We start from the raw sequence: 26,068 nt of genomic DNA, 5'->3' as shown, positions 1-26,068 counted from the left end.
CGTCCCTGAGAACTCCTCCCAAGATGCTTACATTGAAAACTCTGACATCTACATCCTTGTTAAAGTATTTAAGGCAGAAGATGAAGGTGGGAATCAAGACACTAACAGCTTAACACTTAAAAATAACACATTTTGCTAAACTCTGTGACTTGGGAATGTGCATTCTTCCCTATGAAATGCTGTGTAATTCTTCCAATCGAGGCCTAGTTTAACACCAGTAAAGAGGACACAGGTCTTTCACAAGTCCCCAAACTGTTTACAGTAAGAGACTACTTTAAATTTTTAAGCAACTGAAGTAAGAGCAGAGGTTGGCACTATTACAGAATTCATTCAAGATTTATTTAACTTTATTCAAGGGGGTCCAAGCTGTGTGATCAAGGAACAAGCACTGTTCTGGTCAGAGAACCAAAATCTCCAATAATCACCCCACCACCACTTTTAACATTTGTTTTCTGCCCATGGTTAGATTTTGCGGTAATTTTGTTTCCTCCATCTCCGAAATAGGAATGGTACTCATTACCAAGAAGAGTTTTCACAGTAATTGCTTCAGAGCATCTGGAAAAAAAAAAAAGTTCTGTTGTGATAATATTGGCTCAATTTCTCAGTGTTGGCAGATGACTGGAAGCATACCCACATTAGTGGAGTGGTTTTTTTCCCCTTTAATACTGTCTTCATATTTGTCAAATGAAGAGCCCAAGTTTTTTCCAGATGTCAGAAAGTCTTAGCAAAATCAATAAGAAATTCCTAACTAAAAGAATCTGTGCACATAGTACCTTTTTTTTTTTTTAAATATAATTGATTCATTTCAGCAAGGCACAGGCAGATTGGTAGAAGATCCATACATCAGAAATTATGCATGCCTGAACAGTTTGATAGTTTTTTAGATGTTATTCCAATGGAGCATTTGAAACTGGAGCTGAAAATTGTGTTGAGTTTATGCATCTAGGCCATTCCTCATTGACAAGTTAATGATTATCTTTTGCCATAAACTTCTCCAAACTACTACATGCACAGCCACTATTGGCCAGCATGATGAAAAAGCCAAATTAGTTGATGCAGTTTTCAGCTAAAATGTATAAACAATCATCATAATTAAAAAGAAGATTATCAAAACAAGAAGACAGTTATTTTAGAAGCATGCGTCTTATTCTCTTAATACCCTTTTCGTTCTGCCTTGGTCTGGATTTGCCCCTGAAAAAGAAGCTCAAGAACAAGGAAAGGAGAAGGGAAAACAGGCGGACGTTGCATTTATTTGGAAAAAAAAAAAAAAGAAAAAAAAAAAGAAACATTTATGAAGTTTTTTGGTTCCACTCAGCCACGTAACTCCAGATTATTCTTCACTTCTTTCCCATGAGTCTGCTTTTTCAAGTGGTTTTCTTATTTCTCCTTTTGTCAATAAGGGCATTTTAACACTGTGCTGAGACCATATTGCTGCCACAAGAATGCTCACAGAAGAAAAATGAGTCATAAATCCATTCAAAATGATTTAGCCACTGTTTCTAGGAAAAAAAAAAAGGGGGAAAAAAACCACTATTTCCTATAACAATGAAATACTGATAGGTATTTGTGTTACCAGAGTTCAGTTTCATACTGGTGTACCAGTGAACCATGCACAAACTGAAGAATTTAGTTACAAAAGCCCGTTTCTGCCCCTGTAATCGTGTCTTTTTTAAGGACTTCTGTTGACAGAATGGCACAACATGACACCTCTGAACAGTATCACTTTGCCAGCTAAAAGCTGCTGCATATGTAGAGCCTTATTCAAACCTTTATTTAAATATTAAATGAAGCAGCAGTAATTATTTTCCATTGATCCAGGTAACCAGTCACATGATCTGAACAAAAAATACTCAAATAAGAGTGGCTTAGTGAATATTACCCGTCAAATCTGTCAAGTGAAATTCATTTGCCATCAAATCAGTGTGATTAATGAATATGACAAAGTTTATCATCAGACAGTTCAGGTGCAGAATCAGAAAAATTATCTGTGACAAACACTGTACCCCATTCTCCTCTCTAGAAGTTGTATCACATCGTGGTAATAGTAGAAATTAAACTGCTACTGAGATCTTGTCACAAGATTTACCTGCTGTAATCATCCTAAAACACAAAGGTCAAATCTCCCTTGGAGCCAAACTTTTAGAAGCTAATTGAAGCTTTTTTTCCAACAAACAATAGCCAATTAACATCGGTGCTTCTACTTTTCCCTAGCTGTCAGAGACATAGCTCTTGGATATTTCTTTCTTGTTAATATGAATTAGAACTTTTTTTTTTTAAAGGGAGCAGGAAAATAGAAATAGAAACCGTATAGCTCAGAAGCATTTATCGGCAGGAAGGAGAGAAACGGCCATAAGAGTAACAGACTAAAGATTTCCTACAAATTCCATTATGGTGCAGGAGTTATAAGGTCATGTTGTTGCATTAGCATGTAAAGATCAAGCTTTGCTAGAAGAAAGCCCAGCTGCTTGCTGACAATGCTAAAGAGTTTCCTCAACCCTCAGGAGGGCTATAACCCAACATGTGGGTTATAGCATAAGCCACCTGCTGTTTCAGCATCCTGCCAGCCAGCAGGTAGGGACAATGAAAACAGTACCTGGAACACCTGCACACCTTGAGGCTAAGGGTATTTTTAGCATACAAAGCAGGAAGTCACTTCAGATTACAAACCAACACACAAGACAATAAGCCAAACTGTGTTTGAGTAGAAATGTGCATTTCAAAGGACCAGTGCTAAATCTGAACCACAGATCTAGAGGTGGGTGATAGGGGCGCATCTAGGCAAGATCTTCAAAACAGAGAGCACATCCTCATCTCGTAATATAGCAGATACCCAGTAACACACCTGATGAACTTCTTTCCCTGAGGTCTGTCCCCAAGCACTGAAATTTCTATGACCATAGAAGAACCCATTCAGATATTCCACACATACTCTGGTACTCCACACACTCTAGATGAAAGTTTCTCACTCTAAAAATCATTTATGTATGATGCACCCTGACACACTAATCTATTACTGGTAATACAGTTTCAGTGGCATGGACAAATATCCTACATATAGTCATTTACTTTCGAAATGGTGCAGAGAATTTTCACAAGCTCAATTTATCAAGACAGATCCCAGAAAATACATGCAGGTGCCACTAGCTATGATGGACAACTCATGAATACGCTTCCATCCTTGTTCTCTTTCCACGGAGAAGTATTTCCTCAGTAGAACAGGTAAGCTGCAGTGGCTAGCTGAGAAAATCCTGTTCTGAATGACCAACCACCCATTACTAATTATATCTTACTTGCATATTAAGTTCTGGTGGCCTTAAAAAGGGAGAACAAAACATGAATGTTATCACAGTGATTAGGCTTTCTTCCTCATTAAAGATCTATACGCACACACTCACAGGATGGCAGAGCAACCACAATGGCAAAGAACAAAATTGAGATGGATCTGAAGAGACCCATCAGAATAACCCTTCAGGGATTTGCAGCTACATCACATGAACTTCTTTAACTAACTAGTCCTCGTTGTGACTGACATGCCCTTCCTGGAGAAATCCTAAAAGAGCTTAAACTGATAACACCTAAAATACCTTCTAGGGTACTGATAGTTCTACAAGTTTCAGGACAATACAGTGTTTCCTCCTGGTGTAAGCTCTCTGGTGCCTCAAGAAGGTGGTAAGGCCTAAGAGGTGTTTCCCCAGAACTCCTATGCAGAAGTAAGTTACAGCCAGGAAGCTCAGACAAAGCTCATTAGCATGACTGCTAGCTGAACTTGGATCATTCTTTAACCCCAGATAGAATTTAAGGATACAAGATATGCATGCATTTCCGCAGGGAGGGAAATTCTACCTCTGCCATTGAAAGCCAAAGCCTACTGTAGTCCTTCTGCAAGTATTACTACAGTAGGTTGGAAACAAAGAGATTTCAGCATTAAGTTGTTTAAATGTTTTGCCATTGGTGGCTTTGATGTGGTGTCAAGGGCTACAGAAGGATGCCATGTAGAAACACAGAGATGATAGGAAGATGCAGATGCATCTACAGCTCTATCTTAATGCTTCCACCAGCAGCACTGCAGAGACGAGCTCCATAAGATGTTCCATGATGTTTCCACTTCAACCTGGTGCCGCAAAACCCATGTTGATGCTGTCTTGCACAGATAGGTATGGGTGCACAGACCAGCCTAGCCCAGTACCTATCACACACTCGTGTAATCAAAAAATCCTTGCACTTCTGCTGGCATTTGTCCTGGTACAAAAACCTCTGGCATGTCAAAAACTTCAATAAAACCAAACAAATTAAACACAACACTGTCCTGTTTAACTGGCTTCGAGTGCATAACCCTTTACCTGAGGAATTCCTTGATTTTTTTTTTCCAGAGTTGAATAAGGTCACTCACCTTTTAGAGTTAGAGGTGTAGGCTGATGAAACCTCATGCAAATGGTTTGGAACAAAGACTTAGTGAGGAAAAAAAAAAAAAAATCAGTAAATTAGTGAGACTTCCTTTCTAGAGACAAGAATAAATAAATCAGAGGAAACATGAAATAACTGAGAATAAAAAAAAATTGTTCTGATGATATAACGTGCAAAATATTTTATCCCAAGGCTAAAGTTCATCAGTTTTCACTTTGATTTATTTATGCAGCACCACTTTGGGGTATGGTAAAATTACAGAGCAACAGTCTTCTGAAATTTGACAAATTTGTCATGTCAACAGATGGGCTGTAAGAACAGAAGCTCTGAACTGGGATTAAGGATGATTTGGTCTTGAATTATTCCATCTAACTGCTAGTTACAGCTAAAACAGCTAGATATAAACTTAGATCATTATCCATGTATTATAAATCATTCTGCTCATGATGTTGCTTATTCAGAAAAACTACATATATCTCTCCTTGTAAACTTTCCCCTGCTGTTCTGATTCTTTGAAAAAAATTATGCTGGACATTAGGTAGGGGAATTAATATTGGCTGACCAGAAAAATGGATGCCTTCCCCTCTTGACATTTCAGCCATCACATTGAGTTATGTTGCTTAAATCTAATCATAGCATGCTACCTTGTACCATGCTGTTATACCTGATGCAATAAATCACTGAATCCTGTTAGAATCAATCTATGCTCAGCTGCAGTACTGCTATCGTACCCCAATGGTTTGTGCTGTGTTTAAGAGACCCAGCACCAAACTCACACTGCAGCAGAGTGCTCCATTTCGTGAGTCTTGGAATTACATTTAATTTAAGGGCATGGATTCCAGTGATCAAGAATTCACTTTATTTGTATTTTTAGGATGAAGAATTCCTGGAACTACAGTCCTTGATTGCTCCAGGAAAAGTAAGTAGCACTTAGGTGGAATGCACAACTTTGGGACTCTCATTGGCTCTCATGTTTATAAAACCTATAATCGATTTGACCTAAAGCTAAAATTAGACAAAGATGATGTTCACATACATTCATGTATCCAAATACACACATATTCCCCCCTAGAAAATCATACTCTTTTGTTGCATGAACCAGTTCATGGCTGCAAGCAGACACATACACAAAGAAAGCTTCCCATGCACCATGTCATTAATCTATATACCCAGCTTCTTCATCCAGATCAATACAAAGTTGCTGTACACATATTAAACGTGCTTACGCTTATGTAACACTTCATAGGCTACTATTTTCTAATTTGGTTTTCCAGAGTGCTTCTGTTGGATATAAAGTGTCATACACATGCGTGTATGTGCAAATGTAATCTCAAATCTAGAAATCTCCAAGTACTAGACTGACCTAGAAGAGAAAAGTTGTCACTTACAGCAAGCCTAACCAATAATTACACATAACTGTGGGCCGAAGCATCAAAGAAAGTAACTCCACTGGTCTGTGACCACAACTTCCATAAATAAACCTCCAAAACCAGGCAAGGTAATAAAACTATGACAGCTGGCATCAGGGATTACTAATAACAAAAATAACTCAAATGGTAACCTGTTACAGTACGTTGTTAATTAGATCTTCCACTTGTAGAGCACATTTTGCAGGAAATACTATGTAGTTACATACAGTAATTTACACAAAGACTGCCTGTCATAATCCATGTGTTTGGCTCATAATTTTCTTCCCCACTGTCTTATTTACCCATTAACTATTATAATAATTTCCAAGCATGAATCTACCATAGGTTTCAAAGAACATTTGCACACCTTGACATACACAGACACTGCAAACTGTATGGTCAATACAAATCGACTTTATCATACGTCAAAGCAAGGGAATAAAACCTAATCCCAGGCTTCCTGAAGCCTGCCGCTGCAAATCTTTCCCTAAAAAACAAGGAAACGAAACCCAGCAGGTTAGCCATTAAAAGGAGATAGGACAACTCACACCATTGAATGTCAATGGCATTTATTGGAATCTCCTTCCTAGAGCGAACTTCACCAGTGCTTTTTCATTATTTATCTTTTAATTTCCATAAGGGCAAGAAACATGCTAGACTCAACCACCGAATTAGCGTACTTATCTCTCTTAAGAGCCATGAACTCCATTTCTGGTCACGCTCATGTATCTGCAAGCTAGAACCATCAGTCAAATATGCATTACATACCTTTCCACCCTCCAGTGCTTGTCCCATCCAAAGAGGATGGGCATGACCAACAACGACACCTAGGGACCGTGGATATTTAGCTCAAGCTGTGAAGAAATGCAGCTTCCTCCTCTGGCAGCTGCCACCGGTGAGCAACAATACTCCTGTGTTAGAATGTTTCTGGCTACATGCAAAGCTGTAGGGATTCTTTGGCAGAATTAGGAACTAACTTCAGACACTTCTGGTGAATAAAAATTTCAACAAATACGTAGTTTTCAGAGCTTTTTTGACACAGGTCTAATAATAAAATCTAAACCACATTTTAAAGCATGAGTGAGACTATTGATAACTGCCTGCACTTCGCTGGAAGAATACCATTGTGGTTTGCACAATGTTTTGCTTTACTGCCTCCTTTAGCCTGTTCAAGAGTTACTTAGCTGCAGATGAGAGCATAATTTTGGTTTACATTCAGGTTTGTCTAACTCTGAATCCTCTAGAGAAGAGAGAACAGAATGGTACAATCCAAATGCTGCTTTCTAAAGCACAGGTACAGACAACATAATGAAAGCATTCCCATAACACATTTACACAAAACACACAGCAGTTTACAAACAGTCATACAAAGTGAGGATTCCGCATTGCGTGCAACTCTTTCCCTCTGCTAAGCTGATTTCTTATTCAATGTGGGGATTTTAGTATTGCAGAAACGACCTATTACTCCCGTAGCTGTGTGAATTTTCTGTCTGCTAAGTCCAAACAAACCTGTATCAAGCTTGCAGGAGCCTTGCCTTTTTACCAATTACACAGTTAACTATTCCTCTGGCCCAGCACTCTCTGCCATTTGGGAACTGATTATCTTGCTAGCCACAAGTGTGGGAATATTAATTTGTATGGTGACTGCTCTGACATGGTATTGCACTTCCTAGCAGACCTACTCCAGGCCTTCCCATGGCTAGTTTCAAACAAGCCCCTTCCCCTACTTCCCAAACAGTGTCAGAGCAGCATTTACCTCCTAGGTGCCCGCTTCTGGGAGGGCCTATCCTTTTCTGTCAGGCTACAGGTCAACAAGCTTAAACAAAAAAATGAAGGTCTTCAACAGTCAGATTGAGCCACAACACGTGCAATCCTATGTAAACAAACCCCAATGGGGGATAATGAGTGCAGAACTGCAAAATTTAACTTGAGAGAAGCATGATTTCATGAGACTAGATGAAATTAGGGTTTGTTTTTTGATGTATTATGGAACGGGATGGAGAAGAGAGTGGTTCTCTAGAACAAGCTATTTGTTCAGCTTCGGATAATCTATCCTCAAACAGCATGTTCCAAGTCCTAATTCTTGAGCAAGTAAATGCACTTTCAACCTTACTACACTCATGAGAATTGCTTGACCGTAGCTAACAGAGTTACCAACAGAAGCATTAGGAAAGAAAACTTTTTAAAAGTTACCAATAAGACTTATGAAGAGAAAACCTTCTTCTACCCTATATTGATCAAGCTCAACTAACTCTTGTAATTACGTTTCCAAATTTAAACAGGAATGATTCAAGTTGCAAAAATTTAGTACACCTTTAGATAGGCATCATTGCAAGGAGATACTTTCCTTCCTTGCCTACACATGCCACTTTCCCAACTCATAATGTTATCATCAGTGTACTGTCTCTGACATCTATAATTCCCATTTTAATCACACAGGACCCCAAAACTATTACATATGGCACTAGAGAGGGTTGAGTGTATTCCCAATTAAGCCTGAAGATTGACAAAGATGTATGTACTGCTTATTACAAAAATACATTACTCATCTAAATCTGTTGTGGAATGATTCATGAGCAATTCTTTTATAAGCTATGCAAAAACTGTCCCTGTTCAGAGTTCCTTCCTAAATTTAGATTCCACAGCAGTTCACTTTAAAAGAAATATTAAATCAGTGATGTGATGGGGAACATTATTCTTTTAGATAAAAATAAGAGGTTGTCTGGGGATTCTAATTAGTTCAATAAGCTATGAATGAGTACAACCAACTTTAAATACTAAGAATAATTTTGAGTCTCCGTTCCACTAATTAAGAAATACCTTTAGTTGTAGCTGAACTGAAGAGTCCTGATAACTGTAGCTAATAAGCCTAGGCTAGTTTTGATGACAATTAGGCTAGATAAACACATTAGAGCTTTTTTTCTGCCTTAGAAACAGTAAAGATTTAGCTTCAGTCTTGCCTCCAGCAATGCTTTACATAACTGCATTTTATAAAATGTCATCAGCTCTTTCAGTGCCCTCACAGTACTGTGAGGGAATGCCATAGTTCTATATATGTCACACATATTCTGACTACTTATGAAAATAATAGGAACACCATTAACTTGATTGACTGCATATGGATGAAGAAGGGTTAAACTGTTCTTTCCACAACTTGACCCCAACAAAAAAGTTTAGAGAACAGCTTCAGTTGCATTCAAATTTCCAAACGGACCTCAGTTTTCCCTTTGGATGCATTGCAAATTTTGCATAAACTTGCATTTGCAGTTGAATGTCAAAGAATTTTATTGTTCCTTAAAATCACTGTATGGACAAACTTTTTCTTTCTTTCTGCATACATGAAACCCAATTAAACATTCCCATCCAACAAGGAAATTGCTTAAATTCAGCCCACTTTGTTGGCAATAGAAATCATAAGTTATAGGTTACTTTCTAGGCATTTGTATTCTCCACAGTGTTAAGATTGCTAAAGATGAACCTGACACCACTGCAGTTTATTGGGCAGATGATCAGAAATTTCCTGATGACACTAGATCCCACAAAGCAGCTCTAGCATAAGACTGCAGACATTTAGCATGAAATTGTTCCTGTCCTAAGCTTCTAGGTTTCCCGTTGGAGAACAGGAGCCTTGGCAGTCTTGGAAGACCCAGCTCAAAACAGAGCTCTCAGTACTTTTCCCTTTTTCGCTTTTAAGGTTAGTTTGGATGACCTTGCTGGGTACAGGATGTAGCACATTCCAAAACATCTGACTTAGTCCCTCTAAAATAGATATTTGTCTGTTGTAAGAGGCATTATTTAACACCTTTGGAGGCTAATTTTATTATAACATTCTTAAGTACTCTGTGAAAACTTAAACACAAGTGCAAACTGGAGCAAAGTTTTAACTATAAATTGGTATTCTGGGAAAAATATGTAAAGATTAATTAATAATTGCACTCTGATAATGCTGTTAAGAAGGCCATGTAAGTAAACAGAGATATTATGATTCCATATTGCCAGTAGAGTGCAGAGGAAAAAGAAAACAGGGAAATTACATCTGAGAAAGGATCCAGAAAAGCATATTTACATGGCCTTTCATCTCTGGCAGAAGACACGGTGATAAGGGAATTCACCTTAGCAATCTTATCATTAGCTCACAGCCTGCCTAAAGTGCACAGCAGACTGTGGAAAAAAAACGCATACAGCTTGCAGAGAAAAACATCTTGTTTCACTAAGATCTATGTACCGCCAAAGGACAGTGACATTAAAAACAGGAAGATGGCCAACAGCAGCCCCTATAGCAAGTTTACAGTAAGAGCTTGAAGGTATGTGAGCTGTAGAGAAATTCAGTAAGTAGCATCTGTTTCTTTGATTTTGTATTAGGCCTTTCCTAGTAATAAGACAAATTAATCTGAAAGCCAATGCAAATCACATCAACTCCATGTTTTTTTCTCCTGGAGAAAAAAAAAAAATTACCAGGTCAGATATCTCAATCAAGAATAAATCTGAGAACTATGTCAGGGAATAAAAAAAGAACTTCTCTGATCCCAGATAATCCTCTTCAAATGCAATTCATAAAGCACATCTGCAATCTTCTATCCAAACTGCTTCCCAAGGCAAGGTGCCTCATGAATCCAATTGATAAATGTGTGCAGAGAGCTGTTTATTCTCATTCTAATTTTTTTTTCCTTGCTTTTTTTACCATGTAATAGAAATGAGCACACTGGTACACTAGGGGACCCAGAATGTTACTTTCTTTAAACATTTTATTTGTGAAGCTACATATCAACTCAGGAGCCAAAAGTAGCAGCCATTGTCTTTCACCTCACAGGGTGAAGGTCAACTCCTCTCCTGCTTCATGCTTCAAACTCATTCAAAAATTGTGCCTAAAAAAACTCCAATTTCTTTCATAGTCAGCACCACCCCTACCAGCACAAAAGAGTATACAAGACCCAAGACATGGGAACATAACATACTGGTGATATAGGAGTCAAATACTATAAGCTATTCTTAAGACCAGAAAGAGCAACATCTGGTGACTGAGTACGCTCCTATTGTGCATTACCTCAGGGCTGAAAGGCAGACCATGGAGGACACTTGGTGAGAAGAATCAGTGGCAGAAACTGTATGGCATTACAGGGCAAAGAGGTCTGCACAAAAGCCAAATGGCCTTCGGCAACTCAGCTCAGCCAGCCACTCCTGCTAATACCATTTGTTTTCAAAACTCTATTAAAAAATAAAAAGATTTTTTAAAAGAGAGCAGGGAGAGGAGAGCATAAACAGCCCAAGCTTATGGCATACATAAATTGCCAGTTGCATGTCTTTAAGCAGCAACAAATATGAAAAAAATTAAACTAAGAGAGCCTAAATGAACTAAAATTAGTACTGTGCCAGAGGAGAGTATGTCCATTGCCAAAGGAAAAGAAAGAGTTGATGAATGATGCAACTACAGCAGCCAAAATATAAATCCCTATTCCTCACTTGAAATCTTTTTTTAAGCAAATAAATTAGTCATTTCATCAAAAGCAGAGACACCTGTGCTTCCATTTTACCTGATCTACAGGGATGACAGCAGGTGATGTTAGACAGGACTGAGCAGGATTCAAAATGTCATCTTATGTACAGTCATCAGGAGACCGAAGTGTTACTGCGCTTTCTGGTTTTGGTGCTATGAAATCCTCAGGATTCACTCTTGCTTACTAATGGCCCTTTGCATTGGGTCCTGAGCAATTTTTACCCCTAAATTACGCTCCTATTTCTCTTTTATTCACATCATTCTCTCTTTGGCTAGCTTGAGTATCACAGGACAGGAGCAAAACTTTTTCACATTGATCTTCTTTCTAGACCCTATGAACCAAACACAGGCAAGTGCTACATGGAACAACAGGCTGCTGCTTTCAGTTCCAGCCTCTCCTGAGAACAACATGCTCCTCATGTAAAAGATGCAGATGTAAGTTTATAGGACTGCTCTGCAACCAAGTTTGGTAGAAATGAAAGCCTGAAGGCTTGATCTTCAATTAACTGAAAGTTGGTAGCAAAACTTCCATTAAGGAACACAGCCCTCTAGCTGACTTACTCAATCCATCCATCAATACCCACCTCACTCCCTGCTTTCTGTGCTTGTAGAAGGAACTTTGCAGATTGGCTACTCTGTCCCTTTCAAGATCATAGCGAAATGTGTGCTACAGCTTGTCTTATCCAACAGGGAGATTTGCTTAACCTGAGATTTATTCATCAAGACAACGTTATCCAAAGGAAAGCTTATTATCTTAATTGAAAAGGAGAAAAGAAAGCATAGGTGTGTTTCTAACATCTCCTACATCCCCCAAAAGAGAAAATGTTACATCCAGATTAAGTGAGTTATAGCTTCCAGGCTCCATTTATCTATTGTGCTACTGGAGATAATTCCCCATTCTCCGAATTGTTATGCAGGAGTATAAATTCGGTTTTCATAAAAATTCGCTCTGATTGCTAAAGCCATTCAAACTGTTTATGATATCAATGCTACTAATCACATTTCCCCTCATGTCCCTCCCTCTCTTTTCCCTCTAAAATCGAAATAGATGCTTCTATATCAACATTAAATGAATTTGTTTGCTGCCCAGAAGCCAAATTAAATGTGTTCTTTTATACTCAGCACTCACAAAATAGGGAGAAATACGAATAAATGAGAGCCATTAATTAAATCTCACAGGGAACCACATTGCTGCAAATGGAAAAGAAAACCTATTTTTCCCGTAACTACTATTTTATGCTAAATGCATCATAATTGCTATTCAAGACCAGATTAAGAGTTTGTTTTTCCAGCATGCACTTTCTTTTTATTTGTGATCAGACTGCAGACTAAGTCTAACTCTTTGCATTCAAACCTAAACATGAGTTTTCTGAGCCATGGGTGTGTCCATGGTGCAAGTGTCATTGCAGAGACCCAAGCAACAAGGCTAAGCAGCGTGGTGCCTTATGAACCTCCCAGCACAGGCTCTCGTATGGGATACCATTGTTGGCGTCATTCTGCACTCCTAATAATAAGCCCTTCTAAATTCTTTGCCCCATGTTCCCCTTCCCAAGTTAAGGATGGTAGAGTATCTACAGGTCAATAACCTGCAACTGCAGTACAGATGCATCCTGTGATTTGTATGCCTTTGGGCACATAGTTTCATAAACAGGGTCTAGGCCAACGGGGCTGCGAGCCCTACAGTCTTTTCTAGGTCTGGCCACGTGGTTTATCTTCATTTATCTATCTGTCCCTATGCACTTTCCCTCCCCCTGAGCTGATCAGAGAAAACATCATAAACATCTTAAAAACCATGCCTTGTGTGAAACAGTTTGTTGGGTTTTTTTGGTTTGGGTTTGTTTTTTTTTTTTTTCCCCTCAATTAAGAGAGAAATCCATAAAACGTTCCAAGCTCATCTTCATGCATTTTGTTACATTACACCTATATGAAAGCCTTTCTAAACTTGCATGTCTTTTACAACAAATTACAGCAGGCCACATAAAACCAAACACAAGACATCTTGGAAAGCACACGGAATTGCAAGTTCTGAAACCACAGCCTGTGTTTAGAGCAAAACAGACTTTTCTCAGCTTGCTTTGGGGCAGTGGAACCACTCCTTCTCCCTGTGTTGGTTAACATTTTATCATCAAAGGCCCATCAAAAGCCTGGCATCACTGTGACCCCTCCATTCATCAGAAGGGAACTACAGCTCTCTGCTACCTGCACATCCTTGCTTTGCATTACACAGGGATTACTAAAAGACAGCAGTTGAAGACAATCTTTCCCCCATGGACATGCTCAACTCTTTTAATACTCCTAATCCCTGAAAGGCTCAAGTCAAACTCAAATCAAATAAGAAAGGATCTTTAATAAAGGGAGGATCCAAGATCTCCATTCTCAAATTTGAGTACAGGAAACCAGCAGAGGGAATGCAATCCTCGCATGCTTGTAATCGCAGAGAAGGCCTGGCAGAGCCTGTGAATCTCCCAACAGCTGCACAGATGTTACTTCTAAAATGTACTTCCCATCTGAGCAAGTAGTTAAATAGTATGATCCTATCCTCCAAAGCAAATAAATTTCAAAGCCAAGTTCTAACAGATGACAGCCCAAATGAGACAAAAGAAAATCTTCCACTGAATACATACCAGAAAGAGACCACAGTTTTAGAGTGACAATAACTGACAGGTATAAAGCAGTCTGTAGCCTCTGGAAAATAACACCCAGAAATATGTGACTAGGAAAGCAGAGACACTAAATATGTGTGTATGCCCCTAGCTATACCCATCTAAAGACAGAGCTTGCTCTCTGTACACATGCACACAAAAAACAGAAAATCCCATCATCTAGTCTAACATGGTGTATATGTGTGCATGTACATATATGAATGTTATGCACAATATAATCTTAAGGGGTAATAAAAAAAAGTGCAGAAAGAACATTTGCTGTCAAACGAAAATCAGAGTAATTCCTAATAACTTACTGATTTCAGAGTAATTCCTACTGAATCCTGTTGGGTTTATCCCTCATAATGCGATTCCAAGGGACTTTCCAACATGGGATGGTAACTGTGGTTTTTTTGGGGGTTTTTTTTGGTTTTTGTTTTGTTTTGTTTTTTTTTACACCAACTCTTGTCATAAGTAATGATGCACAAAAATCTGCATTTATCAGACAGTAATCCACACATTCTCAAACATCACCAAAAGATCACAGAAAATTATATTGTAATGCGTTCAACTCTTCTCAGTGAAATTGCCTTTTAAGCAGTAGTTTTATTTTTGTGTTTCTTATAAAGAACGATTGATAGCACCTTGCAGCGCAGCTCTTGAGTCAGTCAGATCTCCTGGATCGTGCATACTGCCATAGGAGCAAAGATGGGCTCTTCAAGTGCTCAGCACTGACCTAGCCCTAAAGCAGTTTTACTATCAGTTTAAATGGAAGTAGCATTATTTTACTACCAGCATTAGGCCAAGGGTACGTCAGGCAAAATTAAGAAATATAAGCTAGCTGCATCTGAGCACAGGAGTGCTGAAAACAGTGTGGATGCAGAGCCATAAAGTCTAATTAAAGTCTTAAGTACTTAAAGTCTGTTTTCGTTCACTAAAATTATTTCATTCTCTTAAAATTCTCTGCATTTCTTTTATTCCTATTGCATTTAATTATAGTTTAAATATTTTTTCCAGGCCAAGAAAACTGCCACTTGCATGTTGAAAATGTTGAAATGAGATGCTCTCAGCAGTTGAAATCTGTTTCTTAAAGCGTTTTCCACAGAAAAAATGGATTAAATCAGCCCTTTCCCACACAATTCCGGTTTTGACAAATTGGCATTTCTAGATGAAGTATGTTCTTCTAAAACATCCTGTTCAGTTCTATTTAAATACATAAAAAATGTGAGCAGTGAAACTATGTGATGATGTATAATTTATCTAGGGCTCAAATCATGAAATACTGCACATGGCTACAGGAACCTTATTGAATAACAGCTCCACCGGAACAAACCAGACCAAATTGGGTTTTGGACTTGTGTGGAGAAATTGCTCAGAGAAAGTACCTGTGGCACAGACAAAATAATTTTCATGTCATCGCTTCTCTCACAGAGGCGTTCACAATATCCAACTGCTAGTTCAAGTAACAGGAGGGTAAAATAGGGTGGTTTTGAACTTGATACTGTGAAGGTCACTGCTGCCCAAATACAGCCAATTTAGGAGGGTGTTACTTACTCACAGCTGGGACAATATAAACAATTATGCTCACTTTTTACAGCTAATTTAGATCTTATTACATGTTGCACAAAATAACATTCACAATTAGCATAAGACTGGTTATTGTACCTTAATTTTTTGGATGTGAATTCTTTCTCCAACATCCATTACTGGAGACTGCCATAAGCTAATCACATCCATGAGGCTTCACTAGACTACTGAATAGGCTGAAATTTTATTTCTCAAGCGTTCTTATTTTTTTTTCAGAAATGCATAATAGAGAACACAATTCAGTTTTGTAGATCTTCATAATTTGTTACCCTTCATTTACTTTAATAATCATGTTATGAATTCATTTGTTTTACAAATTTACTTAATTTTTATGCTTATTGCCAAATGATATGATTGAAAAATTGTAGCAGGCCTCTGTACATTGACGAACAGATCTAAAAATAAGTGAAACGAGGAATGCAGAGCTTAAAATGTAAAATTAAAACATGAATTTAAATTCTTAATAATGCAGATGATCTGAGACTAAAACAATGGGAAATAGATAAAAACATTGGCAAAAAATGTAAATCAAGTAACTAAGACTCTCAACCGTGTCTCAGATAATAGACAATAAGCAGCCTTCAACACAGTCATTACAACAATCAATTTGAAAGTAAGTCCTGGTAAAATCTAAGCTGTAGCAGCTGCTGACTAGAGAGCAGTTTGCCACAGCTTGAAACACACAATAAATTTTTTTTTAAATTTTTGAGAATTAAAAGAAAAAGCAATCAACAGGAAAAACTCAAGCCCCATACTGTAGCCACAGTAGTATGATAACAGGCTAAAATGGAGGAGTAAATATCCAGGTATAGAAGACTCAATCCTCTTAAATAAGACTGAATAAGAAGCTTCAGTGCATTTGTTCATCTTCTCGGCATGCAAGTTGCTAAACTTTGGTCCAGCTGTTAGCTACCAAATCAACGCACGTCCAAAACCAACCTGTGTGTCCAATTGAACCCAACCCAGGAAATGCATCTCCTGTCTCTAGAAGATTACCCAGAAAGAAGGATAATTAGGAAGAGTCAACAGTGTAAAGACAATAGATAGGAACTCGGCATAGAAATAGTTGCGGGAAAATCTTAGAACATTATTCCAGTAAGATTAAGTAAATGACTTCTTGGTTGCTTCTAGACAACTTCTCAGTGGCTGCTGAACACAGCCCACAACTGACCTGCCTTGATCTCTCTCAGATTACTCTTTCCCCATTTTTCACAGAGTTTAGGCAACAAACAGGAAGAAGCCCCAGACATATGGGGAAGACCTTTTACATGTCTGAAAATTGCTATTGATTTGCAATTGCAGGCAATTGATTAAAGATTTGTTGCAAAGGTCACAGCAACAAGCTGAGATATGAGGAGTAATGATACACTGTATTGGCCCCATTGCAAGGATGAATTTATGGGAGGGGTCAGATAAAAACAGATAATTAGCATTAAGAGAATTCGGGTAATCGAGTCTGCCTGTGACAATGACAAAGTTAAGAGGACAATAATGTTACTTCACCCCGGCTCATCACAAAATATTTTTGCTCCAGATTTGGGACCTGTAACGTCCTTGCTCTGATTAACAAATTGGCACGGATTTCTTCAATGCATAGCAAATATCCCCTATAAATGCATGCATTCTCTGTATACCCATGTACAATTGTATTTTTCTAGCACTCGCAAAGCGGGATCTGAGAACATAATGTAGAACAGTGTATCTACTAAACAGAGCATCAGGAAGCAGTCTGCATTGCCATCTAACCGGATACAAAACTCATTGATGCTCGTTTTCATATCTGCTGTTGATTATAGTGCAAATGATTAAAATATTCATCTTAATTCCTCGAGCAGTGTTGTCTGTGTGGTTGATCAGGGAAGTTGCATGGCATCATTTCAATTCACTTATTGGAGCACTTCTTTTTTTTCCTGCTGCATATCTGACTGTGGTGGTAAAATTACTAATATTTAGGATTGAGAGGTCTGCCTGAGAAGTTATCTTTACCAAAGGAAGATTACCTTTACCTAAAAGCTAACAGTCTGTGGACTGTTTCCAACTCCCCACTTCTCAGCTAAGGTAATGCTGGGTGTGCCACTCTAGTCTCTACCAAGATCCATCTCTTCATATTCTCATGTTATTTACTGTTAGGAGGCTACTTAAGGAGTCTGTCCCCCCAGGGATGGATACCTGGCTTTGTCAACGTTGGAATTATTGCTTTTCCTCACCTTTCTTCTTTCTCTGAGAGAGTACATAGGTTGGGTCTGCAACCACTTGGCAGAGAACAGGGCAGCAGGGGGGGAGATGCTGTCTGTTTTCTCACGATGATCACCGTTAATAAAGCTTCTGTCTGACCTGTCCTAAATTGTACTTGCTTTATTACACAGTTGGAGTCCCCAGATTCTCTTGACAAGATGTAATCACTGCTTAGGAATGGTAATGCATGCAATGTTGAAATTCATACATAAATTATTTGTACCACAACTGATTGGGAAATTCACTCATGATTATTATTCTGTTTGGCTCTAATTTTTTTGTGAATTATGTACCTCTGAGAACAGATTGCTTGTACTTGGGAGAGAGATCACTGAACCAGTATAATCTTTATTTGACATGTCAAGATATTGCAAGAGGTTTATACCAATTCTTGTATGATATAGGAGCGTAAAACTAACGGAGGACCTGAGTTTAATATTACTATTAATAAATATTTTGAAAAGTGCTTACAGGCCAGGATGTATAAAAGTGCACTACAGTCTATGAGAAAGTCAGAAGTATAAAACAGGCTATAAAATGTAACAATGAAAACAATGATATTCATGAGTGGAAATACCTGTCTGCATGTGCAATTTACTGATTTTATTAGGTTCCATATACCTGTAAAATAAGTTTGACCTTGTTCTACCCCTCACATTACAGTAGCTTGTGTTTGATCAATCATCCTTTTTATATGAATAATTTAGTTCTAGTAATAGCACATTACTCTGAAAAAATATAACTGCAGGGACATCTCTCTGTACTTAACCATCACAATAACTAATGTTATAAAAGCAAGCTTATTTTCATCTGCTAATGTTTTCAGAATAAGCACAAGGTAACAATATATCTAAATTCAGATATTACTTTTTTTTTTCCAAAATATTTTCATAGTAAGGGCAAAAGTATCTAAGCCTCAAGGAATTTTTAAAAAAAAGACTCACATATGTAAATATTCCTGGCACAGAGGTGAAAAGAAAAGCTGGGCAAATCAGCAATATTCTAATGGCTGGACAGCTAGAAAACAATAAAACACAAAACCAATTAATTTTGGATCAACTTGACTCAAACAGCACTCAAAAACACAATACGGCAAGGCATACAATCTTTCTCTGAAAATTCTCCAAAGAACAAAACACTTCAGTTTCCTTATTCCCCCCACCCTTTCACAAATACTGCCAAAGATCAGCAAAACAGTATGGCATTTCCATGGCCATTGCATGAATTTCTTCTTCATTCACCCACTTGGTCTCCCTTTCAAAGAAACCGCCTTATTGATTGCTTTGGAACCAGTGTGCTGTCATTCAGCAAACTACGTAGGCCTAACTTCAGCCATTCTGTACTAAAATGGTCAAATGTGCCCAAAAGATGTGGTCATGGCGCAGCACAAATCAAGTGTCTTGCCCTTTACAGTTTTGGTCTAATAGTATCCAAGACTATTTAGCATAGCACTGAAGAGGAACAGAGCTAGCTAGCTATCACACATCCATTTATACTGCAGGCACAGAAACAACGTGGTTTAAAGTTAGCACAAGATTCTTAATACCCTTAAAGGAGAATTTAGTCATCTGCTGACCTCTGACTGAAACAGCAGACAGCAAGGTGGAGAATGAAAATGATGAAATGCTTCAAAACAAAAAAGGGAATGAAACAAGTAGTATCATAGCAAATACACAAAAAACCTGCAGCTCTTCGTCTAGCCTCTGCAAAGGACAATAGATTCTTTAAATGAATTGTTGTATCTAATTGGCACAGCCTGCAGATACTGCAGGAAAAACGCTTCTAAATATATTCACCATTGATCATATTGGGGAAAAAAAATAAGAGATCCAGTAGAGCAAAACATTCATACACAGGTTTATTTTTCAGGAACAAATGCCCAGCTTAATGTGTTTCTAACATCATATTACCAATTACATGGCACAAAACCTGAACAATTCCTTTTACCTGTGACTCTAGAAACACAAGTACTGAACTGTTTGGGGACAGCACTAACAAAGCCCAAACCCACTGGGCCCTGCCCCACAGGCTCTCCACCAGCCTGGCACACCTCTCGGCTCCATCTACATTTGAGCTGCTCCTTCACATCTCCTCCTCCTTGTTTTTCCACTGCAGCACTCCAGCCACACGAGCCGGCCCACCAGGTCTCATTTACCCCAAATGCTGCCTGCGTTTGTGCACATGCCCTTGGGATGGGCCTCTCTCTGCCCTGGGGCACCATTCCTGAGCCTTCCCCTGCTCCCAGCACCCTGCACCACTCACTTTCAATCCTGCCCACCATTACCTCACCTAACTGTGGCCTGTAACCTCCCTCCCATGGCTCCTAGTTCCAAGCTCCCCTGAGCAGGCTGTCAGCCAGCTAGCCAAGGTGCCCTTGCCCCCCCGTTTGCAGATGGATCCCATCAGGAGGACACCCCAGGCCCCCTGCCCCAGGCCTCCCTGGCCCCGCCGCTGACACTCACAGGGATAAGCAGCAGGGGTGGCAGCCCCAGAAGCCTCCACAGCCCCCAAGAAGCACCCACACCCTCCAGGGAGCAGGTCAGGCCCCGCGCCCGCAGGGGGGACTCTGCCCCGCCGCCCCTCGCTGCAGACCTGCTGGTGGTGGGCAGCTGGCTCTGAGGCCTCCACAGAGAGATTTCACCCCTCAGCAGCTGCCTCACGAGGCCCAAGCCTCCCCCATTTTGGGACCCTGCGTACCAAGCATGGCCGCATGCCTTCCTGCACAGGATGGGGGGTCAGGCACCATCTCCCCAGGTTTCCATGAAGATCCTGTCAGGCTCTATTCCCCCTCAGCTGCTGGCTCCTCGCCCCGCGCAGGCTCGGGTGCCAGCCCATCGGCCCCGCCAGCCTCAGCCCCTCAGCAGCCCAGGGCCAAGGCGGCCGAGGTGCCAAGGTGGCTGTCCCAGCTGGCACCGGACAATTCCTGATGAAACATGAGGAAGGCCCCTTCTTGTTCCCATTGATTTCAGCTGTGCCATACTAAACTCGGAGAAGCCATTGATTTTAGGCAGGAGCTGGGGTATTGAACACCTTGCAAGTCAGCCCCTTTCACTGCGAAGCCATTTAGAAGAGCTCGTGACATTCTCCAACTTCTAACGTGCTGGGGTAGTTTCAGCAAGCTGGCGTGCCTGGCATGACTGCGTTTACGAGCCATCCCCGACCCAGGACCACCCAGCTAGATCTTCATCACCAGCTGCATACACCAACAACATATTGGTCCAGAGACTTTTATTGATACAAATCCTCCTCCAAGGTAATTTGTCTGGATCAAACTTTGCCATGTCGATTTGTAAACTTAATTAACTGTAGTCTCAATAAAAGCCAAGATTAGGAACATAATGATTAATTAGATCCTTTTAGGTAATGCAATGGTTGAATTAGCTAAATAAAAATAGCGGAGAAGCTGGCAAGATAATGCTCCACTGATGGATGTAGGTTTGTCCTACAAAAGTAAATGCAAGAAGCATTATGCATTAGGACAATAGAAATAACTACAACATTAATCATTGGAAGTATGTAAATTATACACAGCTCCTTTTTATACATAGGCATAGCTATTGCAATCATATCTTACCCCAGAAAAAAGGGAAGCTTTAGCCTTTCCATATGATGTCAGAATTTAAGAATTATTTTTAATTTCAGATAAGGAATCAGGGACCAGTCCTACTAACCTATATTTATGAGATAAGATATTACATAGATGAAGATAATTCACGCTTTTTTTTTTCCTCTTATTTATGTGGGAGTAGTAGGCCTTTAATTAACCAGTATTGCACAGCAATACCAATTATTATTGTAATGTTTTAAAGCTGTTCTGAGATTGAGTTCTTTTTTCTGCATCCTGGATTATTTTTTGTTTATATATTTTTATAAAAAGTTAATATACAAACACACACAAAATAGCAATTCCAAACATTCTGGTCACTGGTGACAGCTCTGGGAACAATGCAAACACTGACTGTCATAGCAGAAACCCTAGCAGGTCCTTAACTTTAAAGAGTTTAGAATTGCACCAATACATATTTCTGAGAATCAATATCTGAGACACCAGTTTCTCCCATGTTCCTTTTTAAGTTAAAGCTTTTTCTTCTATCTTTCTATTTATCTTCAAATTTTGCTTTAAAAAAAAATAAATTGACTCTTTCCTCTGCTTGGAAAGCATTTTAAAAGCACAAGGTATTATTATGTAGTTATTAGATAAGTCGCTACACAACAGTCATAATGTCACAGGTGCATTAGGACTCTGGTTTACCAAAGTCAGGAAGAAACTTCTAAAGCTTAAATACTTTTGGAGGAATTAGTCAAGCCATTGTATATCATAGCATTTATAAACCAGACTACACTGGCAAATTGGATGCAGAACATTTCTTTAGGTCTGCAAGTAATTGGTAGTAACCAAATGGATTTAGCAGCGGTTCCAATAATCTATTCTAGTTCAACAAAGGCCTTGCAGACATCATTATCCATTTGTCCCTCTTTTCCCTTCCACCCTCTCTTTTCTCAACTTAGACAGTTACCTTGGACTAAAAGCCTTTTCGATATAGGTACAATTAAAATAAGTGTTTGACTCCCATCAAAATAAGACTTCAGCCTAACTTAAGTTTTCTTCATAGCAAGTATAATACAAATGAGAAGATAAAAATGACATAACTTTCTACATGCAAGTAAGGTGCATTTAATCTCCTGCAATATTTTCCACCACCATTCTTTAGACTAAAAAGATTTAGAGGATGGATATTTCTCATGATGTTGATCCACAGTGGTACCTTTATTACTTTGTTGAAGAAGTCATAGCACTTGGGGGTTTTTTTCCTAACTCAACAACAGCATCATGTGAGTTACAGTGGGATAAATTTGGTTCCAGGTTCTGGGGCTACTCATTGTCACAGGCATTGTTCTTTTTACTAGCTAGTACTGAAGTTTACTGGCATTACTGTTGTAGCATAACTATGCAAGTAAGTAGTTGCACTTAATTATTTCCCATACACATTTACATCTGCAATGGTTGTGATAACAGCTAATAAATTGTGAGAACTAAATTTCATAGTTAAATTCTAAAATTATTGCGGTCAAAAACGTGTGAAATGGATTGACCCCAAAACCAAAAAATTTAAAAAAAAAAAAAATCAAGAAAATCACAAATCTGTAAATATTCAAAATTGCAGAGTTGTTTTTTTTTGGGGGGGGAGTAAAACTATACGTGCTAGCTATTTTCCTTTATTCTCACTACAGAAACAGAACTGCAACTGAGAAGCTGACTAACTCAATCGTTTGCAATGAGTCACAATTAAATGAACGCTGCCAGACTCAATTAATGTATCAGTTTAGTGCAGATATTGTTCCATCAAACTGAAGGGAGAATTGTTTTTCTTTTCAAGTCCCAGGATTTCATTGCTTCTTGCTTGTGAAAAAAAGCATACTTAATTCGAGCAGCCCCAACTCCTGTTGCCACTGTCTAACAGTACAGAAATAAAAGCCCAAGAACTGCAACTTATTAGGACTCCATACAGTAAAAAATATGTAGGGCAAAAATTGGCATGCTAAAACACTTGCATATCCAAAATAAGTCATGTCAACGTGTTTTCAATTCATTGGCTGTTACACTTTAAATCTGATTAGTGGGGCTTTTGTTTGTGTGTTCTGATGTGGCACTTTCTTTTTTTTATAAAGCAACTATGATAAACAAATTAAGGTATACTTAAAGTATTAGACTAGCTCGTACAGATGAGCACAGATTTTCTGATGTCTAATAGGCATTGAACTAAGAGTCAAACACACTCTGTAGGCAACCATAGTTTTTTTCCTCCTCCACTCAGCAATATTTCAACAAAACTTAACATCCTTTGCTAACTGTGGTTCAAACTGCCCAGCAGCTTGAACTTGCATTGATTGAGGGCCACTGGGCAGACAGAACAAAAGTCCATAACCCTCCTTCCCTTAAGGAACCAAACTGCAACATAACAATGGGGAAGGGGGTCAAAAAGCAGATGACTGTGCAAGCGTGAGGCAACAGGAGTGAGAAGATGCCACAGCAGTGGTTGTTATGAGGCTTTCTTTCATTGAAAGGCACAGCACAGGACTGTCTTCCAACAAGCAATTTCCAGACTAATCCATCCAGGCAGCAGTCCCAGCTCTTTCCAAAACAGAGGAGTCTGCTCTTCCAGAAAGTTCAAACTCACTTGTCTTCAGCTACAAAATACCCTACTTCCATTTTCATACATCACTTTAAAATCTACAAGCGGTTTGAGTATACTTATTCTCCTGAAACATGGAGAATAAAATCCTTCACTTTCCTAGCCTCTTTTTTATTAAAAATGTTTTACAGAAGCTCAGGAATATCACACAAAGAGAGAAGGAACTGCCAAACAATCAAGTGCTAGCGTATCAAGAAGACAAACTTGCACTCATAACTCACCCCATCAAGCATTTTCTTCCACACTCGGCCAGTTTTGCATCAAGGACAAGAGAAAAAATAAAGTAAGGAGCATTATCCTCTCTCCCAGGAAGGGGCGTGGCAGGACTCTAACCAGCAGCAAACCCAGCTGCTGCCAATATTTTTCTTTAATTAAGGGCAGCTGGACCTCCGTTAAGGCAGCCACACACCTGTAACAAGAAAAGTTGATAATTTAGCCACTTAGTAGCACCATTTCAGTAAACCTGGCACAATCCCTACTCCTGAAGTGCAATAACTAGTGCTACAAACTTCAGAAGAAAACTCCCTCACCAAATGACTATAGGGATTTTTCTTTTTTTTTTTTTTTTTTTTAATTTTCGATCTGGTTTTATTTACTTTTAACTGGAGAAGGAGTAAGTACTATAGCTTATGGCATTATTCTGTTTATCCCCGTTGGCAAAGAAGACACTAGCATTTCAGCGCCACTTACCCTGTCGTTTTTCATTCCCATTCCTCCCAGCCATACAGACTCCCATTGCTTTCTGCTTGCCTTTTAAATAAGTATTGTGACTCTCTGTAAATAAATATTGTGTCTCCCAGCTAATGGTCAGGCTCCAAAGCTGACAGCCAATTAACCATCTTTTGGCGGCTCTTGGAGCCTGTGTGCCTTCTGCCAACATTTGAACCCAATCCATTAAAATCAGCTCTAGCTAAGCACAGATGTTTTCCTGATTGCTTTCTGCAGACACAAGAGGACAATGAACCTAGCTGCTTGCGTGCAAGTACATTTCCCAAATGTGCACTGGCCTCTCTATGTAAACATGAATTTCATATGGGAACAGACATGAATTGCAAAGGTGCAATGTATTTGTATTCATTATCCAAAGAAAATCTGGGGGAAAAAAAAAAAACAAATCCACAAATAAAAATATTTTTTAAAGTTTTTAAAAACATCCTACATTGCTATTTTATAATTTATTACACATTAAAAACTTTCAGTACATGGATCTCAAACACATTAGCCCTAGGGAATCTCTTAATAACTATAATATCCTTATTTCTCATTAAGAAACAGATAAACAATTCAGAACATTTTGATATTACCCTGTCACAGTTGGAAAAAGATTTTTACATTAACTATTTACATTTTATGGCACTGTCTGCAGTATTTTCTGCTTTGCTACAACAACAGAATTAAAGGAGAAAGGAAAAATGATTCTTTCCAGCAGAACTGAATTCCAGACCACACTTTAAGGCTCAAATGTTATGCGCTCATGAAAGGAAAATAAAAATCTTTAATAATTCCATGGAAGTATGCCCTGAAGGAATGAAACTTACAAGACATGAATAGGTCATCTGAGGGAATTTCTTCATGTTTGAAACTAGAGAAATGTTGACAGCTGCAAAGGAGTAGTGACTATGCACATTATCCAGTGGTGTATTCACACAAAATACGTGAACAGCTCTGGGAACTGGGTCCAGAAGCTGGGACTAAGCAGCCTCAGGATGCACCTTCTCATTTTCTAACTCTCTTTGTCAAGCTAACCTTGCATTCTTAGCGGAGTGGCCCTAAATGTACCCTCATCTCACTGGCTGTGCACCTAGGACTAGCAGGCTCCCTTTAGAAGCTTTAGCTTCTAAGTCCTACCTCAGCTACATAACATTTGCAAAACAATTAGGTGTTAAGTTGCATGTTGCTTAGATAATATGGGAACACTGATATACATTCACACATGGTTTTTAATGTTATTTTTCTTTTCCCTCCTCTGAGAGCACAACACATAGTTTCACTGGTTTTTATTTTGAAAAAAAAACCTTAGAAAATATGAAAGCAAAACCTCTTTTTCCTTAGGAAAATAATACCTGAGCATTAGCTACTAGTAAAGGACTGAGCTAAGACCCT

At 38.9% G+C, this 26,068-nt stretch overlaps 1 long non-coding RNA gene across 1 annotated transcript; it reads right to left on the bottom strand.

Annotated features, from left to right (window-relative positions):
• Positions 1-373: 373 nt before the first annotated feature.
• Positions 374-25,401, bottom strand: LOC141747479 (uncharacterized). The gene is made up of 3 exons (XR_012588744.1): positions 24,187-25,401; positions 4,391-4,448; positions 374-555 (listed from the first exon to the last, which is right to left on the bottom strand). It is a non-coding gene; the product is annotated as an uncharacterized LOC141747479 (long non-coding RNA).
• Positions 25,402-26,068: the final 667 nt, after the last annotated feature.

The sequence above is a fragment of the Larus michahellis genome, chromosome 8 (genome assembly GCF_964199755.1).
Source record: "Larus michahellis chromosome 8, bLarMic1.1, whole genome shotgun sequence".
Taxonomy (NCBI): domain Eukaryota; kingdom Metazoa; phylum Chordata; class Aves; order Charadriiformes; family Laridae; genus Larus; species Larus michahellis.
The sequence above is the reverse complement of the archived record's forward strand: the minus strand, read 5'-3'. Positions and strand labels throughout refer to the sequence as shown.